The sequence below is a fragment of the Tympanuchus pallidicinctus genome, unplaced genomic scaffold (genome assembly GCF_026119805.1).
Source record: "Tympanuchus pallidicinctus isolate F22 unplaced genomic scaffold, pur_lepc_1.0 scaffold12, whole genome shotgun sequence".
In the NCBI taxonomy this organism is placed as follows: Eukaryota; Metazoa; Chordata; class Aves; order Galliformes; family Phasianidae; genus Tympanuchus; species Tympanuchus pallidicinctus.
The window spans coordinates 6178108-6185520 of NW_026294637.1; the positions used below are offsets into that span (position 1 = coordinate 6178108).

Consider the following 7413-nt stretch of genomic DNA (forward strand, 5'->3'; position numbering starts at 1 on the left):
CACTCAGCTGTGCCTGGCAGAGGGATACATGAAATCTGGGCTTGTACCTTCAAATCAGCTCCCTCAAGAAACAGCAATCTGTTTCTTGATTTTCAGTGTCCCAGAACATAAGTGGTGCAAATCACATTGATACTCCAAGGGGTAAGATAACTGGAGAGGCTGTCTATTGGTGGATGTTTTCTACTTGGCTTTGATACCCTTGTATGGTTTTCCCATTACACTTTTGCAAAATCACATCAGGAAAACCAAATGTGACTCCATTTGACACAAGTGGGCATGGCTCTCCAGCAGGGCCCTGCAGACAGGAGGCACTGGGAGCCCACCAGGAGCTCGTGGATGTCCTCCCTTCTTTCTGTTGCAGAGTCAGACTTCTGGCTCAACACTGCACCCTAAGAGGACACAGAGGCTTTACTGTACATTCAGCATCTGGCTACTGGCAAAGCATTAACCCTTTTCCTCTCTCTAAAGCATTAACCTCTCTCTCTTCTCCCAAAGGATAATGCTGGAGAACCAGACATGAGGCAGCAGTTTTCAGGATGCGCTGCACTCGCTGTAATTTCTGCCCATGGAAAGAAAGCCCTTTAAGCTCTGGTGCTGTGTTTAAACGTGCCTGATCTCAACACAGCACAGGTTTCCCTGAGCACTGCAATCCTCCCCACCTATACATTACAATCATTGGGTTGTTACTCTTTTACTATTTTTTTTTTTTTTCTTGAGAGAAGGTGATCTATGACAGCTGAACTACTTCTGAATCCAGTTGCTACCCATGATTTTTAATAGGACTTCAGTGGGTTTTATTATTGCAGCTAGATACATGAGTAAAATTTCCCTTGAACCAACAGTTGTTCTATCAGAGCAAAAGAACATCAGTCCTTACAGCTCTGTAGGTCTGGATGTGCCATAGGGAAAGGACAGGTGCATACACACGTGCACAGGAACTCCCCACTGGAGAACCCACATCCCATGACAGCCCTGCTCAGAGTACAAATCCTGCCAGCTCTCCACGCTACATTCTCTCTTTACCTTCATTTCATCCTTCCTAACAGAACTGACAAACTGCAGGTTTCAGTTTTATCTGTGTTTAAGATCTCCTAGAAGGATGGGAAGGATAAAAAATGGGAGGACGAGCCAGAGGTGTGCTGGCAGCTGGGAGGGCAGCAGTGTGTGTGGGGTTGGTGTGTACAGGGTGCAGCACACTTGCACCCAGCCCAGGGTGCAGCATTCACACAGGCATGCAGACGGACATGTGAGCAGTTCTTTAAAAATCACCTCAACCCAAGATAAGAAGATAAAAGGCAGCAGCTCGTAGTGAGCACAGGGAGCTGGACAGAGTGACGGAGCAAGTTGGAATTGCTGCTTCCCCCCAGATCTCACTGCACTACGGTGCCCCCCAACGATTCCCATGGATTCATCACAGCTCAGACACCAACCGCCTCCTCGAGCATCCTCATTTTCAGCAGCACCTTTTGTATTATCTTTAGAGAGAGCTTTTCCCTGCCCCTTACGCTGCCTCCCCAGCACTCAGCACCAAGCCCCCAGGAGCTGTTGGCTTTCTGGCAGCCTCTTCTCACTCCTTTCCCTCCTCCCTCCCCCGAGAACTGAGAGAGAAGACTTTGCTCTTACCTTGGGCACCCCAAGTTGCAGCCGATCCTGTTTGCTGCGTAGCGCAGCGGGAGGCTCCGTGCCAGCATCTCTAGCAGTGATGCAGCCCTGCTGGGTGCTGCATGTCAATGATGCAGCCCAGGGGGGGATCCCGGGATCCTGGGAGCCCAGGGCAGAGAGGAAAGTGGAGGGCTGGCTGCCTACCCTACCTCACTGCACTGCCCGCCCCAGCTCTGCTGCAGAGCAAGAAGAGAGGGAGCAGAGGGATGAGGAGAGAGAGAGATGCTGCTCGGCAGGCACTGAGGGAGAGAGGAGAAGCTTGTGTAATTTCATCACGTTAATCAAATCCAGCCCCTTGCCTTACATTACAGCTCTCCAGCAGAGTTCTGCATTACATGGATTTTTTTAAAAATTATTCATTGTTATTGCTATTGCTGTCATGCAGGCATGCTTCTAGCTGGAAGTAGAAGGGAATCCCAGCATGACAGGATATCATTCTGGCACTCTCTCCACTTTTATTCACTCCACTGCTGTGTGCAAGACCCCATCCCTGGAGTGAGCAGAGCATGAGGCTTTAGAAGATGACGCTCTTTGTGCCACATTTCAGGGACAGCCCCACTGCAGGACAAATCTGTTCTGCTCACAGACCCCTCGTGCTTGTAATTGAGAGTCCATTGCCAGAACAACACCAAGAGCAGAAAAAATCCCAGTGCCTATGCAATTTTGTGCTTACAAGACACTACGTGCGGAACTTACTCCGCTGTAAAATCCAAACTACTTTCTGTTATTAAAAGAGATAAGTGGGAAATGCAAAAAGGTGTTTTACTGAGGAATGAAGCACACCAAGCTTAGCTGCACTGCAGGGCTGCTCCCCAGGTAGACAACTCTGCACTAGCTCCAGCTATGCGTGCTCCAGTCCCAGCAGCTCAGAGCTCAGACTGAGCTGATGCCCCAACTTTTCCCCACTGATTTTGTGCCATTTGCTCACTCCAATAGCAGTTATAATCCCAGCTTGCTTAGGTCAGGATGGGGACTGCTCAACAGCCTGCTCTCAGGCACCAGACTGCAGTGTGGCGTATTCTGCGTGGGCCCATTGAATTAATGATAATAAGAAAGCATTGCCAGTGCTGCTGGGAATGGGAGCACACCCTGCAACATCTCTGTGCACAGAGGTGCCCAAATTACTTCAACAGAATTGGAGTAATGGAAAATAGTAATAAAGACTCACTGGTAGATTATGACTGCAAGTCCAGCCCTCCTCCCAGCTCTGTCAGCAGGTGTCAGCCATAAAGCCATAGCTTTACCTGTGCCTCAGTTTACCCACCTGTCAGACACTAGGAGTCATCATTTGGATGCTCCCAAAGTCCCTTTGTCCTGTATTTTGTAGCCCGTTTACCCACCTCAGTTCACCTGATGTGAATCTCCAACTCAGATGTGTTTGCAATTGTTAACAGAGTTCTTCTATGGGCCTGAAAACCTCTCTTCATCACATTGTTTGCTGGTGCAACTCCTGTGACTGTGCTGGTGGCATCACTTCCATATGAAAACTTCAGTAGATGATTAATGTGGTTATTTTCACACCCACTCATTTAAAAAATAAAATCTGAGGCTCAGCTTTATTCTCCCTAGTGCGACACATTAGTTTAATTGCATTTTGCATTTGGTACAGTGCACTGATTGCTTTGATGTGGGAGCACTTCAGAAGTCAAATTATTATCATCTCTCCTGGATGCTGTAGGCCAAATATCAAGGCTATGGCAAAACTAAAAAGCAAGCCAATCTATCACAGTGTCACTGAGAATCACTTTGCATACATATCACTCTTCCTGCCAGACCTTCAGCTCATTAATTCTTTAAATTTTTCAAATCACAGCATTTTGTGTCAGACCCACTGCACCTCATGCTCCTTCCATGATTACATTTCACCAGAGGGAACTTCAGGGAAGCCCCAGAGGCATTCTCTAAAGCCCATTGCAGCTGCAATGGAGGAAGGCTGCTTTGCCTTATGCTGCTTTGCACTTACAGGTGACACCACAGGAGAGGGAGGAACACAGTAGGATGGCCAAACCATCATCCTGCTGGCTCTGCTGGGCTGTTCTGAACTCCTAGCAGAGCTCCTACATCCACATCTGCATTACTTACATCTGCATTACTTACATCTGCATTATGTTCTGTTTTCTATGCAGGATAGATCTAGCTTGAGTAAGATCATATTAAATGCCATTGCAGGACCAATAGGAAAGGGGACGATAAACCTGAGAGATGATTCTTACCTCTGTGACCATCAGTGCTTATAATTACCTCTGCACCTCTGTGCCTCCCTCCATTAACCATGGCTGTGCTGTGAAGACGTGAAATCAGAGTGCCACTCTTTAGCAGCTTCTCAAATGCCACTGAGAAGGCTTACGAGGGAAACTAAAGCAACGTCAGAAGGCTGTGTACCTGTTGAATGGGGTGCATTGTTTAGAGCTGGTCAGACAACAGAACAACACTGGTGACACCTGAAGTATGAGTCTTGCTGCCTCACAATGCCAGTCTGCTGATACTACTGTTAGAAGTGGAGATGAATGGCTGGGGATGAGGGAGAGAAGGAAAAATCTCAGTGCATTTTCTACTTTCCACTGAAATTCTGAACTTGTTTGAATAAGGCTCTGTTTTCACAAAACATAGACATACTTTTTTTTTCCCCTTAAATCAGCCTGTCACTTCCCTTTCGGCACAAGCACCTGGTTATGGATTAAGCACCTGGATGCTGCAGCCAGCAGCTTCAGAGGGGCAGAAGGTTCCAGCAGTGCTTCATTCTCTCCATGGATTGGTGAAACACAAGCACAAGCTGCAAAATGCCACCCTCTGTTTGTACCCTCTGACATATTTCAAAACTAAGGGGTTCCCTGCTATCTAAAACTGACACATCTCCAATGATGTTGGCATGGGAAAAAGCACAGCCATTGTGGCAATAGCAAATTAACTGATCCGGGAATACCAGCTGGAGAGGCTGAGCCATGCTACAAAAGTAACAAATGAGCACAATAGTAAGAGTTTAGCAGAAAACTACTTGTAATAGGAGACTTTGGTTTTCCATCACATTGTGTCCCTGCCACGTGCTGCGACAGGCCAGTGGGATGCAATGCCAGAAGGCTCCCACCTACAGCATCGTTGGCTGCAAATGGCTGAGCATGGAGGTGCGAGAGAGCCTGCATTACTCTGATCCAGCAGAAACCTCTCCATAAGACAGGCCTGAGTGGAAGATGTGGATGCAGTGGCAGGTGTTGGTGCAAAGGCTGAGCTAATGAGCATGGTAGGACCTGTGCTGACAGCGTCAGACCCACTGAAGTGTAGCACTGTCACTGTCACATATGAGGTTCTGCTCCACTGCATCCTTATCAGGACCACCTTAAACATTACCCCTTTTTCTTATTTTGGCTAATGGTTCTGTTAGTTGAGATTTAAAACCCCGAGTAAAACTGCAGCGAACCACCAAAAAGCAGTTCAAACTGCTTTTTCTTCCTTTGCTTTTATATCTTTTGAGGAAGGATGCATTATCTGGTCAGCAATGACTTTGCAGAGCACTAACGTGCTAGGCAGAGCTTATTTATGTGGAAAGGATGAATGGTTCCCTACATGTTAATAGCACAACCGGTGACAAAACCTTGGCATTAATATTTAACATCCTTTGTTATGTTCATGCCCAACTGCTATCCAGAGAGGGCTGAGTCAGGAGATTGGAAGCTGCTGGGAATTGAATTAACCATTATTGGTGAAAATTCACAGAGTGGAAACTGGAAAACAGAAGAGATGTTGTTGTGCTGTATGGCAGCCCAGCAGTCAAGAGATTGTGCTTTTATGGACTGCGTGTAATGTTAAGATAGGAATTATTACAGTGGTGCACTTTAGCTTTTATCAACACCTTAACATTACAGCCTGCTCTGTATGTGTTTGTAGGTATTAATTTGGTGAGAAATGAGGGAGAAAATTTAATAGCCTAAAACCTGCATGCATCCCCTGCAAATCCACGGCTATTCACATGGGAGCAGGGCAGAAATCAGAGACAGGGCATGCTTGAAAGCGCAGGTGAACACACACACACATCTCTGTTACATTAGACAAAAATTGTCCCCAGTCCACTCTCCCTGTCCCCATTGCCATAGAGCTGATGGTCAGAGGCAGTTCCATCCCGCACCCCCACCCCTGCAGCTGTGGCTATTAATCAGCTTTAATTGCCCATAACTCTACACTCCAAGGCCTGCCTGTGTTTCCACCGCACAGCACACTTTTCATCTGGGTGACTTTCAGGAGCGCTGTGTTTTATGTGGGCAGCTAGAGGCGTAAGAAAATGAGCTGTATTATATTACAAAGACATTTTATATGGAGCTGCAACGCTAGAAAGGGAGAGACAAAGGCGGGGGTTTGTGTTTCATATTCTTCTTTTTTTTAATTATTTTTATTATTTTTTTTCTTCCTGAAGGTACGCCTTCTGCGGAATGTCCTTGAGGGAAGCAGAGGGGCCTCCCTTGGTGAAAGGTGGAGAAAAAAAGGGGGAGAAGCTGCAGGCAGGGGGTGAGGGCAGCGGCACCGAGCGCCGCGAGCCAGCAGGGGGCAGCAGCAGCGCGGCCCGGCGGGCTCAGACGGCCTGCTGGCTGCAACACGGCGGCGGGGTCTGGCTGATCCCAAGAGCCCACAGCGGCTAGCTATTGCTGTATATTAACAAGCGTAATGAGGAGCCATCCATATTCCTGCCTGCCACCTGGGAGTCCCTCGGGCAGCCGCTCTGATATTTGCTTTTAAACCCCACAGCTGCTTGTTCCCCAACCCGTGTTCTTCCCTCTGGAGCCAGCTGGATGCCAGTTGCGTGTGCACATGTGCCTCGCAATGAGAATTGCATTAGCCGAGATGAGATAGACTCCTCCCTTTCACCCAGCCCCTTAGGGTGAGTTGCAAAGGAAACCCACAAACTTTTGGTTTTGTTCTTTATTGAAGCTAATGAAGAAAACAGTTTGCAAGTTCCGTGACTCATGTTTCTATCCTTCTGAGCTACAAGTGGAACTGCAGTGTCAGCCTGGCGGGTCAGAGTGTGACCACAAACAGCACTGCCAAGACACACGGGGTTTGATCCTCACAGTAGGGATGGGCACATAGGCTTGCTCAGTGCTAATAAAGATGCTTTTGTCTTGTCCAGCTGGAAGCAGGACTAGCTGAATACCCCACAAGAGGGCTGCCTCTCATGTGATTTCCAGACTGTGCCTTCTGTATCGCGCAATCTGAAATGTTAAGAGATAGGGCCCAGCCCTGCTCTGAGCTTCTGGGGCATCTGTTGGTTTGCTGCTCTCAGTGTAAGATCAGGGCATGGCCACCTGTAAGAGTCCTCAAGGAGACCAAGTAGATGCCCGACATCATGTACATGACTCTTCTAAACATAGCTGTGGAGCACCACCATAGAATAACAGCAAAGTTTTCATGCTGAATGGGAAAGACACTCCTTGTACTGTTAAGTGATGTGCAGAAGCCTAATACAGTAGCAGTCTCTCTGACCATGTCCTTTTCTTTGTAGGATATGTGATAACGTCACATATCCTGTGTGTCATATAAGCCTGTGTGTTTTTAGGGATCTACCCTTTCACCATGGGATGTGCAGCATACTGAGAAGTGCCACAAAACAACCAGCTGAACCAGAGTTACTCAGCACTGTAAATAAGATGCAGTTGATCACTGTGAAGGTTGAAGCTTCATTTGGTGAACGCATATATGATTCCCAGCTGATGCCTTCTCTTTCCTTTCTCCTGTGTAAAGACCATGAGCATATTAACCTAGATG

General features: G+C 47.5%; 1 protein-coding gene across 1 annotated transcript in view; it reads right to left on the bottom strand.

Annotated features, from left to right (window-relative positions):
- The window catches only part of SV2B (synaptic vesicle glycoprotein 2B), a 44383-nt gene extending 42270 nt beyond the window's left edge, over positions 1 to 2113 (bottom strand). The window contains exon 1 of the mRNA XM_052672148.1: positions 1624 to 2113. The gene's annotated coding sequence lies outside the window, so the exon portion shown is untranslated. The remainder of the gene's footprint in view (positions 1 to 1623) is intronic.
- Between the last annotated feature and the right edge of the window lie 5300 nt (positions 2114 to 7413).